The sequence below is a fragment of the Dasypus novemcinctus genome, chromosome 1 (assembly GCF_030445035.2).
Source record: "Dasypus novemcinctus isolate mDasNov1 chromosome 1, mDasNov1.1.hap2, whole genome shotgun sequence".
Lineage (NCBI taxonomy): Eukaryota > Metazoa > Chordata > Mammalia > Cingulata > Dasypodidae > Dasypus > Dasypus novemcinctus.
Genome location: NC_080673.1, coordinates 168,036,484 through 168,062,268, shown reverse-complemented (window position 1 = coordinate 168,062,268; position 25,785 = coordinate 168,036,484). Strand labels below are relative to the sequence as shown.

At 38.6% G+C, this 25,785-nt stretch overlaps 1 long non-coding RNA gene across 7 annotated transcripts in view; it reads right to left on the bottom strand.

Moving 5' to 3' along the window:
- Positions 1 to 25,785, bottom strand: part of LOC105746202 (uncharacterized) — a 324,527-nt gene that overhangs the window by 112,762 nt on the left and 185,980 nt on the right. The gene's annotated exons all lie outside the window — the stretch shown is intronic.

Below are 25,785 nucleotides of genomic sequence, written 5' to 3'. Positions count from 1 at the left end.
TTTGTCAAGGCAACCTGGAAATCTAAGACAACTAGCTTCCAGATTTGCCTGGCCCACCCTCTCTAAACATTAGTGTGTCCTCCCCACTTCCTGTAGCTTAAGACTCCCAGAACTCATTTTCTGGGTCTTCTTCCTTCCTGAAAGTAAAGTTAAGACAACACATGCTCTCTTTCTTACTCAGTTAACTTGGCAAATCTGCATAACTTTAATAACTCCAACTTAACCCATAGCATTATCAGGCACTGTGTGGCCAGTGTGAACATGGGAGCTATGAAATGGATTGGCCTACCGTCATGTCCCTAACCCATGGGTCTGAGCTCTTAATTTTCAATTTCCATGACATAAAATCCATACACATTTCAAAGCTTGGAGTCCTGAAACTGAAGTTAAGAAGTCTGAAGATTCGCTAGCCAAACAAATGAAATAATCAAAAGTATGAAACTTTTAAAACAATGAAAGTGGACCATGAATTCCATAAAAAAAATTTTCTAAGCTGACTGAGTTACAAAGTGTAATTATTATTATAATAATGAAAGTTGCCATTCTTTGAGCATCCCCATATGCTGGGGCTAAATACTATGCTAAATAGTTTATAAGATTATATGTGCAGATAGGTTGCATTAACTCATTTTGCAAATGAGAAAACTGAGGCTATCCGTTTGCCCAAACCACCTAGGTAGTAAATGCTGGAGTTAGTTAGGATTTTAGTCTGTGCCTCCCTGATTTACAAATCCTGTATTTTACCCTTTATGTAGCAACTCTCATTCATTCACATACACACACAAACTGCTATATTTCTTCTTGACTACCTCTTCCAATTCAATTTCACCAAATTTTAAAAATTCCAGAAAGCGTGAGGTTCACTAGAATGGGAAAATACTATTGAGATCCTTTACTTTAAAAGAAAAAAAAAAGTCCCTGACAAAACTGTAAAAGCTATTTGTGCAAAAAATGTCACATTTTCCCGTTTGTGTATAAAAGACTTGAATTGACATTTCTCCAAAGAAAATATACAAATGGCCAAAAAGCACTTAAGAAGATACTCAACATCACTAGCAGTTTTCATTTGCTAAAGGCTACCAATGCAATATACCAGAAATAAGTTAGCTTTTACAATGAGATTTATTAGGTTAAAAACTTATAGTTCCAAGGCTGAGAAAAATGTCCAAATCAAGGCAACAGGCAAAGCTCTCTCTCTAAAGGTCGGCTACTGGCAATCCTGGACTCCTGCCATGTGGCAAGACACAATGGTGGCTCTACTGGTCTCTGCCTTCTCCAGGCTCACTTTTGCCCCAAGCTCAGCTGTAGGTGATCAGCCATATGACAGCACATAATGGCAGCATCAGCGTGGCTCTTCCCTCTCTCTGGGCCTCCTTGCTAGCTCTGCTTCAGGCTGCTTCATCTGTGGCTTTTCTCTCTTCTGGGTCTGTTGATTTCAGCTCCTGGAGGATTTTCTCTGTCACTGCAGGTTTTTCCCTGTGTCTGTGGCTTTTATTCCTCCTTTTATAAAGGACTCCTAAAGGACTCCAGTAAGAGGATTAAGGCCTACCTTGGGCTATGTCCTACTGGGACAATCTAATCAAGTGGCCCTTAGTTGATCTAAGCTAATCAAAGGTTCACAATAGGTTCCATTTAAGAACCTATTTCTGGGGTCTGCATAAAAGACTCAAACTAATGCATTAGTCATTGGGGAAAGGCAAATCAAAAATCACAATGATATAACATTTCGTACCTTGTAGAATGGTTACTAATTTAAAAATTGGAATATAACAAGTGTTGGAGAGGTTGTGGGAACATAGGAATACTTGTTCTTTGTTGTTGGGAATGTAAAATGGCTGCTGTGTAAGACAGTTTAGCAGCTCCTCAGAAAATTAAGTATCAAATTACCATGAGCCTTGGCAGTCCCACTTCTTGGTACATACCCCGGAAGAATTGAAAGCAGGAATTTGAACAGAAGTTTTTATGCTGATGTTCATATCAGCACTATTCACAATTGCCAAAAGATGGAAGCAACCCAAGTATCCATTAACCAATGAATGGATAAATGAAATATGCTGTATACATACAATGGAATATTATTAATCCATAAAAAGGAATGAAGTTCTGATACATGAGACAACATGGATGAACTTTGAAGACATCATGTTGGGCAAAATAAGCCAGGCACAATAAGACAAGTATGATCTCACTGAAATTAAATATCAGAATAAGCAAATGTATACAACCAGAAACTAGAATATAGGGTATGAAGGGCCAGTTGTAGGGAATGGGGAGTTAATACTTAATTGGTATAGAGCTCCTGTTTGAGATGATGGAAAAGTTTTGGTAGTGGATGATGGTGATGGTAGCACAACATTGTGAGTATAATTAAAAGCACTGAATGATATATTTGAATGTGGTTAAATGGGGAAATTTTTAGGTTGTACATATGTTACTAGAATAAAATTCTTTTTAAAATGTAGGAATGTACAACAAACGGTGAGCTGTAAAGTCTATTGATTATAGCTAATAGTACATTTATAGTAATATTCTTTCATTAATTATAATAAAGTTACCACTCTAATGTAAAGTGTTAATAATGGGAAGGAGGGTATATGGGAACTCTGTGTTTTCTGCATGATCTTCTATAAACCTACAGTTACTCTAATAAAGTATACTAAAAACCCATTTGTGATTAAAGATATGTCTTTACCAAATGTTTTGTCCTTTAAAAAAACTCACTTAGGGAAGCGGCTGTGGGTCAATCATTTGGACTCCCGTCTATATACGGGAGGCCCTGGGTTCACGTCCCGGGGCCTCCTTGTGAAGGCAGCCTCGCCTGCAGGCTGCAGAGAGCCGCCTGGCCCGCAAGTGCTGCCTGGCCTGCAGATGCCGCAGAGCGCCACCCGACCCGCAAGCGCCGTGGAGAACCAACTCAGCAAAGTGGCGCAACAAAAAAGGGAGACAAGCAAAAAAAAAAGCACACAGAAGAACACGTAGCGAATGGACACAGAGCAGACAGCATGCAAAAAGCCCCAGGGGGAGAGGGGGAATATTTTTTTAAAAAGTCATTTAAGGTGGAAATGTCCTCCATCCCTGATAGTGAGAAGTGTTGCCCTCTGTCAGTGATCAAGAGACTACATCAGCCTGCAGGAGAACAAAGTTTGAAATATCCTTACTTTCCCCTACCCAGTCCCCGTGTCCATATCCTAAGGGCACCTGAGACCATGAATTCATTTTTTTTTCTCTATCCTTAGATATATTTTTTATTACAGAAACTATAGCTTTACAGAAAATCATGGATAAAATCCAAAGTTCCCATGTACCATCCTATTATTAACATCTTGCCTTAGTATAGTATATTTGCTACCATTGATGAAACACTTTTATAATTGTACTAATAACTATAGTCTATGGTTTACATTAGGGGTCATTGTTTGTGCTGTATAATCAATCTTATGGTGGTGGTGGTGGGTTTTGTTTTTAAAAAAGTTTTTATTGTGCTAATATATATACAGCCTAAAATTTCCCCTTTTAACTACATTTAAATATATAATTCAGTGCTGTTTACATTCAAAATGTTGTGCGACCATTTCCACCATCCATTACCAAAAATTTTTCATCAACCCCAATAGAAATTGTATTAAGAAAGAATTCCCCTTTTCTTACCCCCACCCCAGGCTAAATCCATTTCTTCACGTAAAGTAAATACCTATGGCTCTTGCTGGTTTAATAAGGGAAAAATGGCATATCTATCAAAGAGAGATGGCTTTCACCATGCTTCCAGTCTCAAAGGCACTAAAGTCACACTCCAACCAGGTCCTGTGCTGTGGTGATATCTTGATGTCCTTCTAGAACAAGCAGCTCATTCCAATGCCCAATGAGTGTCAGGGAGATCATCTAGAGATGCTCTAATTACAAACTACTTACAGGACCTTGGGAATTCCTAAATTGGGGACTCTGTCCACAGCAAATGAATCAGACTCCATCTCATACTTTTGTTCAGATCTTTATAAGATATGCATTTTTACCATGGGACCTTTCTCTACCAAATAAAATATGAAATCTATAAACATGTTTTCATTTTTTAACATGACCTGTTAAGAAACATAAATTATTATTAGCATTGTTTTATTACATAAACAGAATATCCTGAATAAAACCTCCTTCTCATAAGCAAATTTCCAGCCTTCAGTAAGCTATAAAGACTTTCCTGGAAGTATATTATATCTGTCCATTATCTCTGTCTTATCATAAAAGGAGCTAAAAAATAGAGCGCACAAGGGACTGTAAAGATCCACAACACAGTAGGTATTTAATAAGTATTTTGTGATTAATTTATTGATTGATTGTTTGAAATACCTGCCTTTCTTGATCCATCATCTAGGCTGGGTAATGGCATGTACAGTTTCCCACAATTGTGCCCCTCCCCAGACATCCACTGTCTCTGTCTCCTCAGGAACTGTGGTCTTGCCAAGACAGGGTGTGATAAACTTGTTCACTACTAAGGTCATAAAGCAGTTAAAGAAAAATAGTCTTATTTTTAAGAACAGCAATGGCAACAGTAACAATACACCCCAGAAATAAGTAAGCCTTTAATAAAACAGTCTGTTTATGCTTGGAAAAAACCACCTGGGGTCTAACTCTACTCCCGCCTACCCCCAAATCACCACAGCTTATAACAACAGTAACTTCAAAAAACCACAAAATTGCTAACATAAAACCGCGCTAGCCTCTGTCTTCATACACCCCTCTCCTATAAACAACGTCCTCTTTGAACCAGGAAGGTACCAGTGTGGGGTTACTTCTGAGTCACACTCGTGGGGAAACTGTCTCCAGTCCCTTATAGGAGCCAGGATAGAATTATTGTTTCCTCAACTCTAAGGTCCTGATAAAGTCTCAAGAAATGTCACTGAAACCATTGCCGGATATCGTGAGAGGAGTGGCTTCTGATGGCTCTGACGCTGCCAGGTTTGCTGGGAAGATCCCCTTTGTTTTCAGAAGCATGGTGAAGCCCCAGCAGGCATGACTTGAACTCTATCCTAGTATAGTCTCTGACTGCACACACATCCTTAGCGTTTCAGTTAAAACTGCAGACCCCAACTTGGTTTCTACCCATAGGAATAAACTTTGTAATTTGAGTGACCTGAGTATTTGCGCTCATTTTTAAGTTTTGTGATGCTCTTAAAATTATTGAAGTGAGGAAACTGAAAAAAAAATTAATGCATAATCATTTAAATTTTTTGGAAAATAAGGAATAGAATATAGCTTGTGGGCCAATTTGAGCCCATGACTTTATGTGACTCACAAGCTACAAATGGTATTTATAGTAAATGATGGGGGGGAGCAGGCAGGGAATCAAAAGAAGAATAATTTTTCATAATATATGAAATTAAGTTAAATTCACATTTCAGTGTCCTTAAACACAGTTTAACTGAAACACAGCAATACCCATTATGTGTTGTCTAATGCTACTCTGATGATTAATTTTACATGTCAACTTGGCTAGGTTATGGTGTCCAATTGCTTGGTCACGTAGTTCCCTAGTTGTTGTTGCAGAGATATTTTATAGAGGGGATTAACATCTACGAAAAGTTCTTATATGTAAAGATTACCCTCAGCAAGGTTGATGGGCCTCACCTATCAGTTGGAGGTCTTAAAAGCAAGAATTGAGGTATTCAAGAATCAGAACGAATTCTACCTTGAGACTACACCCTCTACTTCTTTCTCATCTCACCTGAAGAGAGATGAGAGACTGAAGATCTCAACATCACACTGCTCAGAATTTCCAGCCTCTGGCATGCACTGTGGAATTGCACTTGCCAGCACCCACAACTGAATGAGACAATTCTTTATAGTAAATCTCAACTCTCGCTCTCTTTCTCTCTCTCTCCATTGTCCTATTGGTTCCTGTTCTTTGGAGAACCCTGGCTAATACAGATTTTAGTATCAGTATGATTCTTGAGAAAGAGAATCTTAACAATGAGTTTTTGGAATTGATTTTGGGGTCTTAGGAATTGGTTCTTCAATCTTATCAGATTTAAAGGCACTCATGGCTATTTCCAATGATAAAGAGGTCACTGACAGTCCATGGTGTGATGTGGCAATAGAGACATACAAAATATCACCCTTGGATATTCCTCCTCAAATAGCTGTAAGAGGCAAGTTCATTTGATGCCTTTGAACATTTTCATCAAGTTAAGGAGTATAAAGAGATTGACTGGTTATTCCATAAATATGCTGGATAAAGGGGTGAAAGAAAATGATGAGATCAAGATTTCAAATTCCCAGTTCAAGCACTGCACAAATGGCATGGAAGTTTCTGTGTGTATCTTGAAAGACAATTAAATCCTGTGGGCACAGAGTTGAGATTTCTGAAAACCAAATGCAGGGTTGTATTGTGCAAGTATCTGAATTACAGTGCAAATTGATGTCTCAACATTGGAGGTTGTCTCCTGTTAAAGTGAGGGCATTGATTGGGAAAGAAAGGGACCCTAAAAATCAGAATAGAGACATATGGGCAGATAATGATGAAGTTGAGGACATTGAACCCCTAAATTCTGCTGATTCTTCTTTGCAGATAAACCTACAATGGTGTCCTCTGAGGAAGTAGTACTCACAGCTCTGACTGAGGATATAAACCCTGCTTTGCCAGATAAACCTGTAATGGAATTCCCTGAGGGAGTTGACTTGTAAGATGTTGTTGATTCTCTTCAGTATTTATCCTACCACCCCTCTTTGCTTTCAGACCTATAACTAAACTGAAGTCCATCAGGCCCAGAGAGATAAAGTACAAAATGTGACCCATGAGAAGGTGTTCTCCTCTCCAAAAGATCTGGAGTTCTTTTATAATTTACACAGACAAAAATCAGAAGACTATGTATGGGAATAGATATTAAGGGTGCAGGATAATGGTAGAAGCAACTTGAAATTAGATTAGGCTGAAATGATTGATATCGGTCCACTAAGCAGAAATTCTGGATTCAATGCTGTAGCTTGAAGGATTGGAAAAGGCTCAGATAATTTGTTCATTTAGTTGGTTGGCTGAAACATGGACCAAAAGGTGGCCTTCACTAAAATTCATTTTAGTGAATAAGAAGGTATTCAAAGTATAAGAAGGTATTCAAAGGCTTAGTGAGATTGGATTGTTGGAGTGGATTTATAATATAAGACCTGTGTACCCACCCCAGGAGCACCCAGTGGACACATTTTTCATCACAACTGTGAGAAATAAATTTATGAACGGTGCCCCAGCATTCCTCAAAAAAAAAAAAGAGTGATTGTTCTTTTCTCTGGTCCTACTGGTGCTGGACTGAGATCCTTAACAATGGAAATAACTGAATCCCAGGGTCGCAGGGGCCAACCAGTAGCACTTAATGGCCAAAGACAAAGTGAGCATCATTATAATGGACAGCAGGGACAAAGCTTTAATCAGAATAATCTGATTCATAGAGACCTATAGCATTGACTAGGTAGCCATACAGGTACCTAGAAGAAAAAAAGATGGGTAGTGTATTAAATTCTTACTTGATCTATGTAAGCAGAACAGGTCTAGAATAAGTGAACAAAAATCTAGAGAGTCCAGAGAAAGGCTGGTGAAAAAGAGAGAGAATCAAGATCCGTCAATAAATTCCCATAGTTGAGACAGTTTACAGACCCAGAATTCCATGAGTGAAGGAAAGTCTAAGTCCACTTGAGGAAGGACCTGCTGGATTGCTAAACATGCATACTGTTAATCTTTCCATCTTTCCCCAAAGAGACCTATAGCATTTTACCAGGTAACTGTGCATTACTGATATTCTACTGTGGAACTATTGTGACTAGTAATGGAAGAAATTGTAGCATTGATGTGGAGAAAGTGGCCATGGTAGCTGCTGAGGGTAGGGGGAGGAAAGAAGAGATATGATGTGGGGGTATTTTCAGGACTTGGAGTTGTCCTGGGTGGTACTGCAGGAACAGATGCTGGGCATCGTATGTCCTGCCATGGCCCACTGGGTATACTGGGGGAGAGTGTATACTACAATGTAAACCATTATCCATGTGGTGCAGCAGTGCTCCAAAATGTATTCACCAAAAGCAATAAATGTCCCATGATAATAAAAGAGGTTATTGATGTGGGAGGAGTGGAGTGAGGGGTGTGGGTGTTTCTGGGGACCTCTTATATTTTTTTAATGTAACATTTAAAAAAAAATAGAGAAAAAAAGAAAGAAAGAAAGGAAATAATCAAACTTTTCTGGATTCCTGGACACTGACTGAATTAACACTAATTCCAGGAGATCCAAACTGTCACTGTGGTTCACCAATTAGAGGAAGGGCTTATAAAGATCAGGTAATCAATAAAGTTTTAGCTTAGTTCCACTTCATGGGGAATACAGTGTGTCCTTGAACCTATTCTATGGTTATTTCTCCATTTCCAAAATGCATAGTTGGAATAGATATGTCAGAAACTTGCAGATTCCCCAAACTCTTTCTCTAAACAGTGGAGTGAGGGCTATTATAATAGTTAAGGCCAAATGGTAAACTAGCAAAATAGTAAACCAAAGCAAAACTGCATTCCTGGAGGAACTGCAGAGATTCCTGCCATCATGAAGTACTTGAGGAATGCAGGGGGGTGATTCCCACCCCATCCCCATTCAATCCTCCTTTGGTCTGTGGAGAGAACAGATGGATTTTCGAGGATGACAGTAGATTATAATAAACTTATTAGGCGGTGGCTCCAATTGCAGCTGCTGTCCCAGATGTAGTACATTGATTGAACAAATTAACAAATTCGCTGGAACCCCATATGCAGCTACTGAGTTGGCAAATGCTTTTTTCTCAATACCTATTAATAAAACCCACAAAAAACCATTTGCTTGCAGCTCCAAGGCCAGTAATATACCTTCACTGACTTAATGCAGGGTTTGTCAACTCTCTAGTCCTATGTCATAACTAGTCTGTAGAGACCTTGATTGCCTCTCCCTTCCAAGACATCACACTGGTCCATTATATTGTCTTCTTGCTGATTTGACTTAGTGAGCAAGAAGTTGCAACTACTTTAGACTTATTGGTAAGATATTTGTGTCAAAGGATGGGAAATAAATTTTTTAAAAATCAAGGGCCTTCCACATCTGTGAAATTTCTAGGCATCCAGTAGTGTGAGGCATGTCAAAATTGTCCTACTAAGGTGAAGGATACACTGCTGCATCTGGCCCCTCCTACAACCAAAAAAGAGGCAACATGTTCCTCATTTGGGTTTGCTACTCTGGCCCAAATGCCAAGTGATGTGAAAATCTTCTGGTTTTTAGTGGAGACCAAACAAAAAGAAGGCTTTGCAACAGGTCCAAGCTGCTGTGCAAACTGCCCTGCCACTATTATCATATGAGCCAACAGTTCCTATTATGCTGGAAGTTTCACTGGCAAATAGAGATGTAGTTTAGAGCCTTTGCCAGGCTTCTATAGGAGAATCACAGCACAGACAGAATTTTGGAGCAAAGCCTTACCATCCTCTGCAGATAACTAGTATCCTTTTGGAAAACAGCGTTTGGCCTACAACTTGGCCTTAGTAGAGACTGAACAATTACCCATGGTCCACCAAGTTACCATGAGAACTGGCCTGGCTGTAATTATCTCGGTATTTTCTGAACCACCAAGCCATAAAGGTGAGCATGCACAGCAGCACTCCATTGTCAAATGGAAATGGTAACTACAACACCAGGCTCAAGAAGGCTCTGAAGGCACACAAGTAAATTACATGAAGAATTTGTCCAAATGTCCACAGTTCCTACTCCTGCCATATTATCTTCTCTTTCCCAGCTCCAATCTTTAGCCTGGTGGGGAGTTCTCCACGATCAGTTTTGTCTGAGGAAGAGAAAGCATGGGCTTAGTGTATGGAGAGTTCTGTTCGATATGTAGGCACCACCCAAAAGTGGACAGCTGCAGCATTACACCCCTTTCTGGGATGTCCCTAAGAGAGTGCATAAGGAAAACTCTCTCAGTGAGAACTTCAAGCATTACACCTCATTGTTCATTTTTCTTGAAAGGAGAAAAGGCCAGATGTGCATATACATACTGATTCATGGGTTGTGGCCATGGTTTGGATGGATGATAAAACACTTGGAAGGAACATGACTTAAAAATTGGTGACAAGGAGGTCTGGGGAAGAGGTAAGTGGCTAGACTGTTCTGAGTAGGAAATATCATGAAGATATTTGTGTCCCATGTGAATGCTCAGTAGTGAGTGTCCCCAGCTGGGGAGGATTTTAATAATCAAGTGTATAGGATGACTTGTACTATGGATACTGGTCAGCCTCTTTCCCCAGCCACTCTTGTCATTGCCTAATGGGCTCATGAGCAAAGTGGCCATGGTGGTAAGGTGGAGGTTATGCATGGGCTCAGAAACATGACTTCCACTCACCAACACTGACTGGTGAGTGCCCAATCTGCCAGCAGCAGAGATCAATATTCAGTCCATAATATGGTACCATTTCCCAAGATGATCAGACAGGTAACTGGTGGTAAGTTGACTACATTGGACTACCTCCATAACAAAAGGGGTAGGGTTTTGTTACTGGAGTAGACACTCACTTTGGATGTGATTATTCCTCCCCTTCACACAATGCTTCTGCCAAAACTACCATCCATGCAGTTATACAATACCTTATCTACCATCATGATATTCCATACAGCATTGTTTCTGATCAAGGAACTCACTTCATAGCAAGTAAACTGCACTAACAGGCCCATGGTCATGGAATTCACTGGTCTTTCCATGTCCTTATCTTCTTGAAGTAGCTGAATTAATAGAAGGGTAGAATGGTCTTTTGAAGACTCATTACTGCATCAGCTGAGTGATAATACTTTTCAGGGCTGGAACAATGTTTCCAGGAGGCAGTATATGTTCTAAATCAGTATCTAATATATTGCACTGTTTCTCCCATGGCCAAGATTCATTAGTCCAGGAACTGAGGGGTATAAATGGGAGAGGCATCACTCACTACTAATGCTAGTGATCCACTAGAAAAATGTTTGCTTCCTATCCCTGCCACCTTATGTTTTGCTGGTCTAGAGGTCTTAGTTCCCAAGGGAAGAATGCTTCCACCAAGAGTCAACAGTGATTCTTCTGAACTGGGAGTGTGGCCACATTGGGCTCTTCATGCCTCTGAAACAACAAAGAAGGGAGTTACTATATTGACTAGGGTTATTGCTCCTAATTACCAAGAGGAAATTGAATTGTTGCTACACAACAGAGGGAAAGAAGAATATGTCTGGAATATAGGTGATCCATTAAGTGATCTGTGGTAGATTGAATTATATACCCCAATTTTTGTTGTTGTTTTGTTGTTCTTTTCTTCTTTATTTTCTTTTAAATGTTACATTAAAAAAATATGAGGTCCCTATATACCCCCCACCCCCCTCATCCCACTCCTCCCACATCAACAACCTCTTCCATCATTGTGGCACATTCACTGCACCTGGTGAATACATTTTGGAGCATGCTGCACCATATGGATAATTGTCTACATTGTAGTCTACACTCTCCCCCAGTCCACCCGGTGGGCCATGGCAGGACACACAATGTCCAGCATTGTCCCTGCAGCACCACCATCCAGGACAACTCCAAGTCCTGAAAATGCCCCCACATCATATCTCTTCTTTCCTCTGCCTACCCTCAGCAGCTACCGTGGCCACTTTCTCCACATCAATGCTATAATTTCTTCCATTACTAATCACAATAGTTCCACAGCAGAACACCAGTAAGTCCACTCTAATCCATATTCTATTCCTCCACCCTGTGGACCCTGGGATGGTTATGTCCAGCCTCCCTCTACATAAAGAGGGGACTTAGATTCCACATTGTATACCCCAATTTGACGTGTTCTTAATCTACATTCTTATGGGTGTGAACCTACTGTAAATACGGCTGCTTGAAGGTATTTCTAGTTAAGGTTTGGCTCAACTAAATGAAGGTGGGTCTTAATCTGGATTACTGGAGGCCTTATAAAGGGAATCTAAAAGATACAGGAGCAAGAAAAGAGAATACAGTGCCGTGTGGTACAAGATGGGGGTTCAAGCCAAGGGATCCCTAAAATTGTGGAAAGCCAGTACCAGAACATTACCAACCCTGGGAGGAAGCAAGCCTTCTAAATTCCAAAAGTATGAGACAATAAATTCCCATTGTTTAAGCCAACCTATTTTGTGGTGTTTGCCACAGCAGCCTAGCAAACTAATACTGCGTCTCTTGGCACTATTCTGCACTGTGATTAAAATCAAGAGAAAACTCCAACAACCCAATCCAGAAGGCCTATTAATGGCCCACCCCTTCAGTAATGAAGATTTTCTCACCACCAGGCAAAGAACCATGACCAGCTGATGTGCTTCCTTGAGATGAAGGGGAATATGGAATGGATGGTAGAAGAAGATAGTTATATCAGCTATGACCATATCGCCAGTTGCAGAAATAAAGACTGTAATTGCTATGAGTAGTTATTCCTTATTTAGTTATGAATAGGTTTGTGTGTATATATATATATGTATTATATAAATATGACTATGATATGAAATATCTTTGTTTTCATCCCTCTCATCCTCTTGTCATGTAACATAAATTATTTTAACTGTATATTATTTAACTTACAGAATGTCAAAGAGAAGAGCAACCATCATCCAAGAGCTTGCATGCTCTTCTAGAGAAAGGGTTGATGTGGTTTTGTTTGTATGCAAGGCAGTTGTATCATCTTAGGTGGAAGTATGACTATATTATTGCCTTTATTTGGATATCAAATATGGTTTAGGGAAACGTGTGCCAAGCTGACAGGAGTGTCAATTATGTGTCAATTTGGCTAGGTTATGGTGTCCAATTGTTTGCCTGGTTGTTACCATAGATGATATCATGAATGGAATTAACATCTACAAGCAGTTCACTTTAAGTAAAGTAGATTACTCTCAGCAATATAAATGGGCCTCATTCGATCAATTGGAGATCTTAAAAGTGAGAACTGAGGCCTTCAAGAATCACAAGGAGTTCTACCTCAAGATCACACCCTCCACTCCTCCCTGGTGTTCGCTATAGACTTGGGCTGAAGACTTCAACATCACTCCTCTCAGAATTTCCAGCCTCTAACTTGCCATATGGAATTGGACCTGCCAGCCTCCACAATTACATGAGCCCATTCTTTAGAGTAAATCTCTTAATGTACATATGTATATGTATATATATGTGGTAGTTAGAGGCTTTCATGGACCTCAGGAAATTATGTTCTTAAAGCTAATCCATTGCTGTGAGTGTAACCCTTACTTCAGGTAAGGGCCTTTTGATTAGATTACTTCAGTAGGGCATGACCCAAAATGGGTCTTAATCTTTTCACTGTATGGGATGAATACAGAGAGACAGACAGAAAGACATCCCCAGAAGCTGAGACAGAAACACACAGGAGCAGAAAGAAACACGTGGAAGCTGAGAGAGGAAGCCACCAAAATCAGGAAGCTGAAAGGCAGAGACCCAGAGGAGAAAGGAGATACCACCAAGTGCCTTCCCATTTGCTAGAGGAGTCCAGGATCACTGGCAGCCAATCTATAGGGAGAGAGCATTGCTTGATGCCTTGATTTTCATGGCCTTGGAACTGTAAACTTTTTAAGCTAATAAATCCCCATTGTAAAAGTCAATCCTTTTCTGGTATATTGCTTTTGGAAGCTTTTAGCAAACTAAACTAGTGGATATGTGTTGGTTCCATTTCTTTGTAGAGCCCTGATAGAACCCTGACACAATCTCTTTGCAATACGATACTAGAGAAGATATTGTGACCAACAAAGTATAAAATATTTACCATCTGGCTTTTTACAGAAAATGTTTGTCAATCCCTGGAACAAATAAAGAAATACTACCCAAAGTTCCATTTCCCCAGGGCAGTATTCTGCCTATTTCTTCCTCTTTGGTTTGTAATGGTAGTGGATGCCTCCATTATTTTAATTTGTGTTTTCCTAAATATTTTTATGTAGAAGAATATTATCTGAGCAAGATAGCAGAGTAAGATGTCCCTGGCAAATAGTTCCCTTAAAAACTGTGAAAAATGGGCAGAATCTGTCAAAATAAACTTTCCCAAAACTCTGGAAGATGATTGAGGAGTGATTACAACTCAACAAATGCTGAATCAGAAAAAAAATACTAAATATGGTAGGAGGGTCACAAGATAAGTCTCCCTTCTCCTCCAGGTCTCACTGCTCTACAAGAAGGGTGAAGGGGACTTCTTCAGGTTGAAAGGAAAGGGCACTACAGAGTAGCTCAGAGGCATATGAAGAAATAAAGATCTCTGGTAAAGATAACTACATGGGTAAGTACAAAGGCCAGTATTATTGTATTGTTAGTATTTGAGTCTACTTTTTTATTTCTTATAAGATCTAAAATACAAATGCATAGGAAATAATCATATTTCTATGTTATTGGGCATGCAAAATAAGAAGACAAGAAGAACATAAAGAGATGGGATAGAATGGTTAAGGAGCAGAAACTGTGTGTGATATTGAAATTAAATTGGTATATCACTTCAAACTAGATTGTTGTAATTTAGGAAGTTAAATATAAATCTGATGGTAACCACAAAGAAAATATCAAAAATATATAGAAAATGAAATGAGGAGACAAACTGTCCCAATACAAAATATCGACTATACCAAAAGAGAAGGCAGTAATGGAGGAAATGAGGAACAAAAAAGGTATAGACATACAAGAAACAAATGACAAAATAACTGAAGTAAATCCTGCCTTATTATTACTTTGACTATAGATTGATTGAACTCTTCACTTAAAAGATTTAGATTGGCAGACAGATTTATAAAGCATGATCTAACTATATACTCTTCATAAGAGACTCACCTTAAACCTAAAACACAAATAGCTTGAAAGTGAAAAGATGAAAAAAAAAAAAATTCCATGAAAGAGTAACCAAAAGAGAAGTGGGGTGGCTACAGTAATATTGAACAAAATAGACTTTGAGCCAAATCTGTTATAAGAGACAAAGGACATTATGTATTAATAAAAGAGTCAATCCACCAAGAAGATAAAACAATTATAAATACATGTGCACCTAATTACAGAATCCCAAATCATTGACAAAAGTAAAGAGAGAAGTAAACATTTCTACAATAATTTTGGAGATTTCAATAATGGATAGAACATCTAGATTGAAGATCAATAAGGAAACAGAGGACTTGAATGGTACTATAAACCAACTAACAGACATACAAAGAACACTTCATTCAACCACAGCAGAATATGTAACTAGATCATTCTTCAGGATAGACCATATGATAGTCCACAAAACAAGTCTCAATAAATTTTAAGAGTCAAATCATACAAAACATATGCTCAAATGACAATGCAATGAAGCAAAAAATAACAACAGAAGGAAAACTGGAAATTTCACAAATATGTGGAAACTAAGCAACATACACTTAAACAACGAATGAGTCAAAGAAGAAATTATAAGGAAAATCAGAAAATTCTAAGAGATGAATGAAAAGGAAAATATAACATATCAAAATCTATGGGATGTAGCAAAGGCAATGCTCAGAGGGAAATTTATAGCTATGATTGCCTATATTAAAAAAGAAGAAAGATCTCAAATAACCTAGCATTACATCTTGAGGAAAAGAAGAGCAAACTAAACCCAAAGTTAGTAGAAGCAAGGAAATGTTAAAGCTTAGAGTGCAGATGAATAAAACAAGAAATAGAAAAATAATCAGGAGAATCAAGGAAAAAAATATGGGCTCTTTGAAAAGATCAGTAAAATTGACAAACCACTAGCTAGACTGACAAAGGAAAAATGAGAGAAGATGCAAATAACTAAAATTCAAAATGAAAGTGTGGACATCACTATTGCTCTTGAGGAAATTTAAAGGCTTCTAAGAGGGTACAATGAACAATTGTACACCAACAAAGTAGACAATCTAAAGGAAAAGGAAAAATTCCTAGAAAAGCATAATTACCTAAACTGACTCAAGCAGAAATAAAAGATCTCAACAGAACTTTAATAAATAAAGAGACTGGATCAATAATCAAAAATCTCCCAACAAAGAACAGTCTAGGACCAGAGAGCTTCTCTGGTGAATTCTACCAAACATTCAAAGAAGGATTAACACCAATCCTTCTCAAATTTGTCAGGAAAATTGAAGAAGGAATGCTTCCTAACTCATTCTATCAGGCTACCATTACCCTGATATGAAAACCATAGAAAGTCATCACAAGAAAACTATAGAACATATTCCTTGTGAGTATAGATAGATACAAAAATCCTAAACAAAACACTAGCAAATCAAACTCAACAGGTTATATAAAGGATTATACACAATGAACAAGTGGGATTTGCCTTAGAAATGCAATATAAGAAAGTCACCATAATACACATTAATAAAATGAAGGGAAAGAAACACATCATCATCTCAATTGTTGCAGAAAAGGCAATTTACAAAAACTCAATGCCCTTTCATGATAAAGGGCATATATGAAAAACCTATAGCTAACATTATACTCATTTGTGAAGGATTGAAAGCCTTCTGCCTGGTATCAGAACTAAGACAACAATACCCACTGTCACCACTGTTATTCAATATTTTACTGGAAATTCTAGTCAGAGTAATCATGCAAGAAAAGGGGGGGGGGGGGGGGGGAAGGGGAAGCATCCAAATTGGAAAGAAAGAAGTAAAACTACCTCTATTTGCAGATGGCATAATCCTTTATATAGGAAATGCTAAAGATTATATAATAAAACTATTAGAGCTACTAAATGAATTCAGCAAATTTGCAGGCTATAAGATTAAACACAAAAATGAGGTGTTTCTATACACCAGCAAATAAACAAACCAAATGGAAATTTAAAAAACCAAAACACAATGCTGTTCACAATAGCATCTAAAAGAATAAAATACTCAGGAATAAATTTAACCAAGGAGGTGAAGGACTTATATACTGAAAACTACAAACATTGCTGAAAGAAATTGAAGCTGACCTAAATAAATAGCCAGACACCCCATGTTCATGGATAGAAAGATTTAATATTGTTAAAAGGTCAGTTCTACACAAAGTGATCTACAGATTCAATGCAACATCTATCAAAATCCCAGCAGCTTATTTTGCAGAACTGGGGAAGCTCATGCTTCAGTTAATATAGAATGAAAAGGACCCTTGAATAGCCAAATCAATATTGAAAAAGAAGAATGAATTTGGAGGTTTCACACTTTCCAATTTCAAAACTTACTTACAAAGTCACAGGATTCAAAATACTATGGTGGTGACATAAAAATAGAAATATAGACCAATGGAATAGGATTGAGAGTTCAAAAATAAGCCTATACATCTACAGCCAACTGAGTTTCAACAGAGTGCCAAGTACAATAATTGGAGAAAGAACAGTCTCTTTGACAAATTGTTCAGGGAAAATTGTAAAATCGTGTGCAAAAGAATGAAATTAGACCCACTTCCCACCATACAAAAAATATACCAAATGGATAAAAAACCTAAGCATAAGAGCTAAAACCATAAAACCCTTAGAAGAAAACATAGAGGGAAACCTTCATAACCTTGGGATTGGCAATGATTTCTTGGATATGACATCAAAAGCATGAGCTACAAAAGAAAAAGTAGGTAAAATGGAATTCATCAAAATTTTAAAGTTTTGTACATCAAAGGACATTATCAAAAAAGTTAAAAGACAATCTACAGAATGGGGGAAAGTAATTGCTAACCATATATCTGAAAAGAGTTTAAAATCTAGAATATATAAAGAAGTCCTATAACTCAATCATAAAAATACAAATAACTCAGTTTAAAAATGTGCAAAGGACTTGTGGACATTTCTCCAAAGAAGATATACAAATGGCCAGAAGCACATGAAAAGATGCTCAATATCATTGATCATCAGGGAAATGCAAATCAAAACCACAATAAGATACTACTTCACACCCAGTAGGAAGGTTATTATTTAAAAAACAAAATAACACGTGTTGGCAAGGATGAGGAGAAATAGTAACACTTGGTAAGGGATTATAAAATGGTTCAGCTACTGTGGAAGTCAGTTTGGCAGTTCCTCAGAAAGTTGAACACAGAATTAGCATATGACCCAACAATCCCACTTCTTCATATATATCCAGAAGAATTGAAAGTAGGGCTCAAGTAGATATTTGTACACTAATGTTCATAACAGCATTAGTCACTGTAGCAGTTTGATATTATTGATGAATTCCAAAAAGAAATATTGGATTATGTTTGTAAACTGATCTTTTCCTCTGGTAATATTAGATTATACTAGATTCTGAGCTTTACTTGATTAAGTAATCAGGTAAACCTCTTGTGCCAGTAGGGTGTTCAGTCCCCATCCCTTGGTGGGTGGGGACTCACAGATAAAAGACACAGCAAATACAGAGTTGGAGGGTTTTTGATGTTGGAGTTTGATGCTGAAGCCTTAAACTTGAGCCCCAGGAAGTAAGCTCACAGAGGAAATAGAAGCAAGTCCCAGGAAGAGAAAAACCCTGAGCCCAGGAAGAAGCAAGCCCTGGGAAGGGAGGAACCCTGAACCCAGAGAGAAGCAAGACCTTGGAAGAAAGGAACCCAAGAAGCCTGAACCCTCACAGACATCAGCAGCCATCTTGCTCCAACACGTGAAAATAGACTTTGGTGAAGGAAGTAACTTATGCTTTATGGCCTGGTGTTTGTAAGCTCCTACCCCAAATAAATACCCTTTATAAAAACCAACCAATTTCAGTATTTTCCATCAGTACCCCTTTGGCTGACTAATACAGTCACATTAACCAAAAAGTGGAAACAGCCTAAGTGTTCATCAACAGAAGAAAGGATAAACAAAATACAGTATATACACACAATGGATTATGCAGCTGATAAAGTAATGAAATACTGATACTTGCTGCAACATGGATGAACTTTGAAGATATCATGTTGAGTGAAATAAGCCAGACACAAAAAGACAAATATTGTATGATCTCACTTACATGAAATACCTAGAATAAGCAAATTCATAGAGAAAGTAGATTACAGGTTATCAGGAGCTGGGGGTGAGGAGAATGGTGAATTTGCTTAACGAGTGCAGAGATTCTGTTTGAGGTGGTGGGAAAACTTTTGGTAATGGATGCTGGTGATTGTAGCACATTATTATGAATGTAATTAATACCACTGAATTATACACTTGAAAGTGGTTAAAATGGGAAGCTTTAAATTGTATATATATATTACAACAATAAACAGGTATTTTTAAAAGAAAATAACATTACCTAATCACTGTGGAAAGAAGAGTAGCAAAAAGAATAAAGATGGTAAACATCACCAATAATCTCAACATCCAGAAAAACAAATGCTAACATTTTAGTATATATCTTTCCATCTTTTATATATGCATTTTTCCAGTTTTTAAAAAATTGGACTCATGGTATTTTGTATCTTATTTTCATCCAGTTAAATTTAAATGATTAACATTCTCCTCCAATCTTTGATACTGAAATCAAAGTACAACGTTTCTCCTCATTTCTTAAATAGTGTCTTATGAGCTAATTTTGCACATCAGAGAATATAGGGTTTTTTCCTACAATAAAAGAGAAAATAGTTGAAGTCAAGTTAGAAGTCATACAGTCCTTTCAAGTGAACCAGAATCCTCATGTTCTTTTCATATTTTTTGGAGAAATAAAATATTTTTCTTTAATAGTTAAGCCATTAAAAATACATTTTGCCGTTTTCTTCATGTTTTTTAATCTAACAGGAGCTTAAGAAGCTTTCCATTTGGGGCTTTATTGCTTTTCTGTTTTGTTAAGTATAATATTTCTGCATGTCTATGATATCGTCCTTGTATCTATGTACAAATAGTAATACAAAACATAAGCATTCTTGCAGAGTTATGCCAATTCTTCCTGTGAGAGCTATTGTTGAAAAGCATTACTAATTACTTGAAGGGGTTATGTTATTTTATCAAAGGCCATATATTGAAAATAAAAACTGTTATGAAACCACATCTAGCAACAGGCTGTGGTGATACTTAACTGTTTTATTTAAGCTTAGTTATTAGGTTTAAGTGGCAAAGAAACATTCAACAAAAAAATGATGAAAGAATCTTTTGTACAAAACCTCTTGCTGCCTGGTGCTAGCATTTCTTGCTATCACCAGTCAAGATTCCTAAAAGTGTTGTTGGAAAATAAGCTACATTGGAAAGGCATGGTTTCAATTCCACACATGGCCCTTATTCTATGCAGAAACCAGAGTTGCCTTTGTTTTACACTACAGCTTCAATTATCCAGATGGGATGGAGGGATATTAAATCAATTTGAAAAATCAAAGTTTTTATTGAACGCGATGCATGCCAAGGGGCAGGACCTCCTTGTGGAGCATGGAGTTGGCTTCATTTTCTGTTCCCTTGACCATGCAGAGGTCATCAAGAAAGTTTACTGTAGTGAGGACAAACTGGTGATTAGCTATGTTCTGTAAATCCTACTTTACTAAAACCCAAAAATCCTTTAGGCTGTTTTTTGCAATCACATGATTTATATACACTGAAAGAAAGGAGGAACGCAAAGAAAGGGGGGGGAGGGGCCTAAGGGAAGGAGTGAAAATAGGTAGGAAGGAAGAAGAAGTAAAAGGAAGCGAGGGAGGGAGGAAAAGAGGAAGGAAGATGGAAACAAAGAGAGAAGTAGAAAGAGTGAAGGAAATCAAGAAAAGCTATTGTCTTGTAACAGCTTTTACTAGCATCACAGTGTGCTGATAATTGAACCCTTGCAGCTTAGGAATTCTTTGATAATTTACAGCCAAGAAGAAGAACATCAAACCCCCTCAATTTAAAATACATGCATATTTTCAACTGCCATGGGCTCTCAGTTTTTTGCTGCCAGATGCAGTGATGAAGTTAAGGGATAATTCTTTCCATAAGGAGGAATCCGGGCAAGGAAATGTCTTGAAATGCAGTAGGAGTCACCACAGAACTCAGAGGTTGAAATGGGCTAAATGGTCTGATTGCCCTTTTATTTTAAAAGGGTGATAATGCTCCCAGGAAGGTGAGGGAGCCCAAGGCTAGGAAAGTGCTTGTAGGCCTTCAACAAAGGATGGCTGATTTCTAATCAAGCAAAATTGTGGCTACCTAAAAAGATAAGGAATGCCTTTCAGGCCACAAGTATGGAAGAACTAGTATTTTATAAGCCACAGTACTCATTACCCCCTAGAGAGGCTCAGGTAGCTTTCCTTAACTCCACATATTTTACCCGGCCTTTAAAAATGGATTAGCCACATCATAAGGAAAATATATTCTGGATAAGGTTCTGAGTAAACTAGAAGGAAGAAGCTTCTCCCTCCCATCTGATTTAGCAGCTGCATTATTACCCAGCCTTGTGAAACAAAGCCAGCCCAAAGCTAACTGGGTGAATTAAAAAATTATTTTCTGATAAGAATTCACTGCTAACCTAAAGCTAAATGCAGCTAGCTTCTGTGGAGGGCTGGACAGGAGCCAGATTGTGAAGAATGGAAGCAAAGCGTACTTGAGCTTGAAACTGGATTGCTGGGTTTGGGAGATGAAAGGTAAGCCTTGGGCATGACTGGGCAGGATAAAGTGAAGCCAAACCCTGTTCCTCATCTCCACTCCCCCTCCCACCCCCCATGGTCCCCTCAAGGACTAGATGAGACTGGGGAAAACAATCACAGCCACTGCCAACACCTTTTCTCCTAAGTATAATGTAGCATGTACCTCTTGCTTTGAATTGCTGGGAGAAAAACTAGCAAGGTAGGTAACTCTCTGGTCACTGGACCTTAACCAAAAAGCCCTTTAGAGGTTTCAAACATGAGTCTGCACCGCAAGGGAGTGGCACCTCAGGCATCCTGAGGTGGTTGTGAGTTTACTGGCCCCAGCCTCAGTAAACCAATCAGAATCATAGTGATCTTTATAGTGTGCTTACTTAGTGTTTTCAATAGATTCCCCTTTAACCATCACATCAAGCCTATGAGGTTGACTTTATTATTCTCATTTTATGGATACAGAATCTAAGACACAGAAGGTTAATGAACTAGCCCACAGCTAATCACCCAGCTGGTTCCATAGTGATAGAACTCTGACTTTTGACTGGACACCTGGCCTTTTAGAATAAAGACTACATTTCCCAGGCTCCCTTGCAGCTAGGTACAGACATGTGACTAAGATGTAACCAGTGGGATAAGAGGAAAATGGTATGGATAACTTCCTAGACTTGCCTTTAAAAGGAAGAAGCCTGCCTGCCTTTCCTTTCTTCTACCGTACTCCTGCTTGGGATGTTACTGAAGTAGCCAAACATCTTCAGCCACACAGTTGAAGGCATCATCCTGTGGATGGAATGAAAAGATTGAAAAAGCCTGGTTCCTGGACAGCCTCATGGAGTAGAGAAACTATACAAACCTGGGCCTCATATCTCAGACTAATAACTGAGAGGAAAAATAACCTTCCATGTTGTTTAAGCCCTTGTTATTTGAGGTTTCATTTAATATGCCAACTTATGCCCTAACATTTCATAGCTGAGATGGAATTTGAACCCAGTTATACCTGATTCCTAAACCATGTTCTTATCTACTACATATATTAGTTACAGTTCTAGGTGCTAACGTCAGAAGAACAAGATGAATTCTTAAGTGAAAAAAATACTTGTAATGCCTTCCTCAAAACATGAGACCACCCTTTGACACTTGATTCTAAAGGATAATGGTGTCCTAAGCAAAGGATTTCTCAGTATGAAATTCCTATGGAAAAAAGTTTCCCTGGCATTCACAGGTATCAAGGGCAGCCTGAGCTATTTTCATTCAAGGTTTCTATTAAACAAATGGGCCTAGGAAGTGAATATAACTCAGTGGTTGAGCATCTGCTTCACATGTATGAGGTCCCAGATTCAATCCCTGGTATCTCTTTAAAAAAATGACCTAAAAATTTTACCTCTTATTTTTCTGATACTGTCAAAAGTAAGCAGGGTGAGCCTAGAGTAAGCTTATGTATATAAATATATATATTTGAGGTTAGCGCTGAGTGATTATTGACCTTTTGTACAGTTGGTGATTTGGTGCCTCCCAGAGGTGATCTCCTCCCTTCTCCCGATGCCCAGGGCTCTATCCTGCTGTCTCATGCTCTGATATCTGGAAATCCATGAAAGAAAGCACCTGCTATCTGGAATCCATATTTGCCTGCAGCATCCCAGCTTCCCTTTTCCTGTACCCTTTTCTTCCAGTTCAAGGTATGTCGTCCTGTTCCTATTCCCAGAAGGTACTGAGGGCAGAAGAACCAGTTTCAGCCTCCACTACAGATCTTTTTCCTCCTAGAAGTCATATGAGATATGTGGTGAAATCCAGGCTCATCTCCTTACTAGCTTGGTAACAGTCAAGTCCCTAATCAATAAAATAGGAGTAATACCAGATCGCACAGGGCTGTTGGAAGAATTAAGCAAGATGATACATATGCATGAGCCTGGCTCAGAAGGGATGCTCCATAATGATCATTCCCTGCCCTGAACTGGCTCTTCCCTTTCCATTTAAACAACTCCCACCACAATCTTCTCTTCTTTGTCTTCTAAGCACAATAAAGCACCTTCTCCACATTCCAAGCCATATTTCCTCTATTTATTACCCTTAACAATCTAGATAGTTTTTAGATGATAGCTTATATTTTATCATGGTATTTATATTTTAAATATCCTGGCATGTCAGTAGTTCATAGGCCTGAAGAGGTGAGGGGAGGTAGTGGATATCAGAACCCAGATAGATCTAGTAGAGGCTGCCTGGAAAGCACTATGGCCTTTCATAGAAGAATTGAGCCCCTGCCTTCTCAAAATTTATTTTATTTATTGAATTTGAAATAAAGTTTGAATTTAAAAACAAAAACAGGGGAGCAAGTGTAGCTCAGTGGTTTAAGCACCTGCTTCCCATGTGTGAGGTCCTGGGTTCAATCCCCGGTACCTTCTTAAAAAAAAAAAATTTACGCTGTGTGGGCTAAACAGAAAATAAAGAATAAATAATCCCTTATCAGGTCAGGTTTTTTTACAAGATAAATATGAGCCAAAAAGCCTTAGATGTGTGGGTAAAGAATGGAGAGCTGTATTGAGGAGGGGAACGTTTCATCATAAGTGCTTCCTGAGACACTTGCACCCTCTTACACTCCCATGGGCAGTGTCCCCTCAGCTTTCTGTGTTCTGCCTGCCTCTCCCAGGTGGCTAGGGGCCACCCCTCACTTTCCTGGTGGCCATATCTACTCCTGAGTATGCTCCCTGGAAGCCAAGTCCCAGCAGAGCGGTAAGAGCAGTGCAGATCACATCTCTCTTTACTATATTTCCTTCCATTCTTCATCCAGAGGCAGATCTGTTATGAAGTTAATGAAGCTTAATCTTCAGATCTCTCACTTGCATATGTCTCTTCCAAAGTCTTATTATTATTTTTTGTTTTTAGAAGTGCTGGCACCAGGATTGAACCTGAAACCTTGTATATGGGAAGTCAGTGCTCAATCCCTGAGCCACATCAGCTCTCCCTGTACCTTATTTTGTATTTGCAATTTGGCTTTTTTTTTTTTAAAGGAAGACCCTTCCACAAATTTTATGAGCTTCTGGTCCCACAAAACCTGGATCTATCCCTGTCCACAGCAAGTTGCACATGTGTATCAGACTTCAAGAAGGATGAAGGTAAATAAAAGGAATTACAGTGTTTGGGAAACAAAATTTTAAAATACCTATGAATTGCTAGCAGTAACTATACAGCTCTCACAGTCCAAGGGGAAAATATCTAAAAGTTAAAGACTTCACCGGTAATCTTCTTGTAGATATACCAATTTCGGACTTTGATTCCCTCTGCAAATTTCTTCTAATCTCCATCAGCATTTTAAGAAACCCCACTCCTAACCAGCAGGGTAGACCTAAGGCTGACTCATCTTGAATTCTGAATCAAGTCTTTTGAGTTTACCAGGGTTGCCAAATTCAAATGTGTCCAGGATTGTGCAGAAAGATTAACATGGCAGGTCAGAGACTACCACCCTTAGAAAAGCCTGCCTGCAAAGTGGGCCCGTGGCTGGCATCTGAGAACTTGGATTTGAGGAGAGTTTCCACCATTCCTAGGACTGATAAGAGTGGCTCACTGCGCCTAAAGTATTTATACAATGTGATTTATGCTCAATCCTTGCTTTCCTTGTGGGAGCCTAGAATTTTGTTACTTGCTAGGCAGATGGTGCCTTCCTGACCAAAAACCTTGGACCTTGGAGTTTCTAATGAACTTTCCAGGGATACATTTTACATGTGTGTCACAACTTATTGCTAGAGGAATTAAGTGCATCCTGTGTGACCTCACTGGGAGAGGGCTTTTAGAAACTTGCACCTGTTTTCTTCCAAACTTTATCCTGTGGATCTTTTCCCTATGCTGATTTTTGCTTTGCATCTTTTCACTGTAATAAATCATAGCCATGCGTGCAATTACATGCTGAGTCCTGGGAGTCCTTCTAGTGAATCATTCAACCTGGGCGTGACTTTAGGAATCCCCACCACAAGGGACTATACAGGAATCATAAATAAATATTAGGCCAGATGTAAGGCAAATGGGAGTGATGAGGAAACTGGCATGTGTATATCCTCTTCAAGACATTAAAATTCAAAAGAAAACAAAACATTGCCCTACCAAACAAAGCATATCCGTGGCCTTAGTTGCCAGTTTGCAATACCTAAGCTAGAATTTAGTGAAAAGGAGAAAAATTGGTTGAGATAATCCTGCAGATATAGGTAAGGGCCAGATCATATTCAGGCTTTCTTAACATGGCCTTAAGGTCATCCATTCCTGAGTAGCAAACCATGCCCAAATATA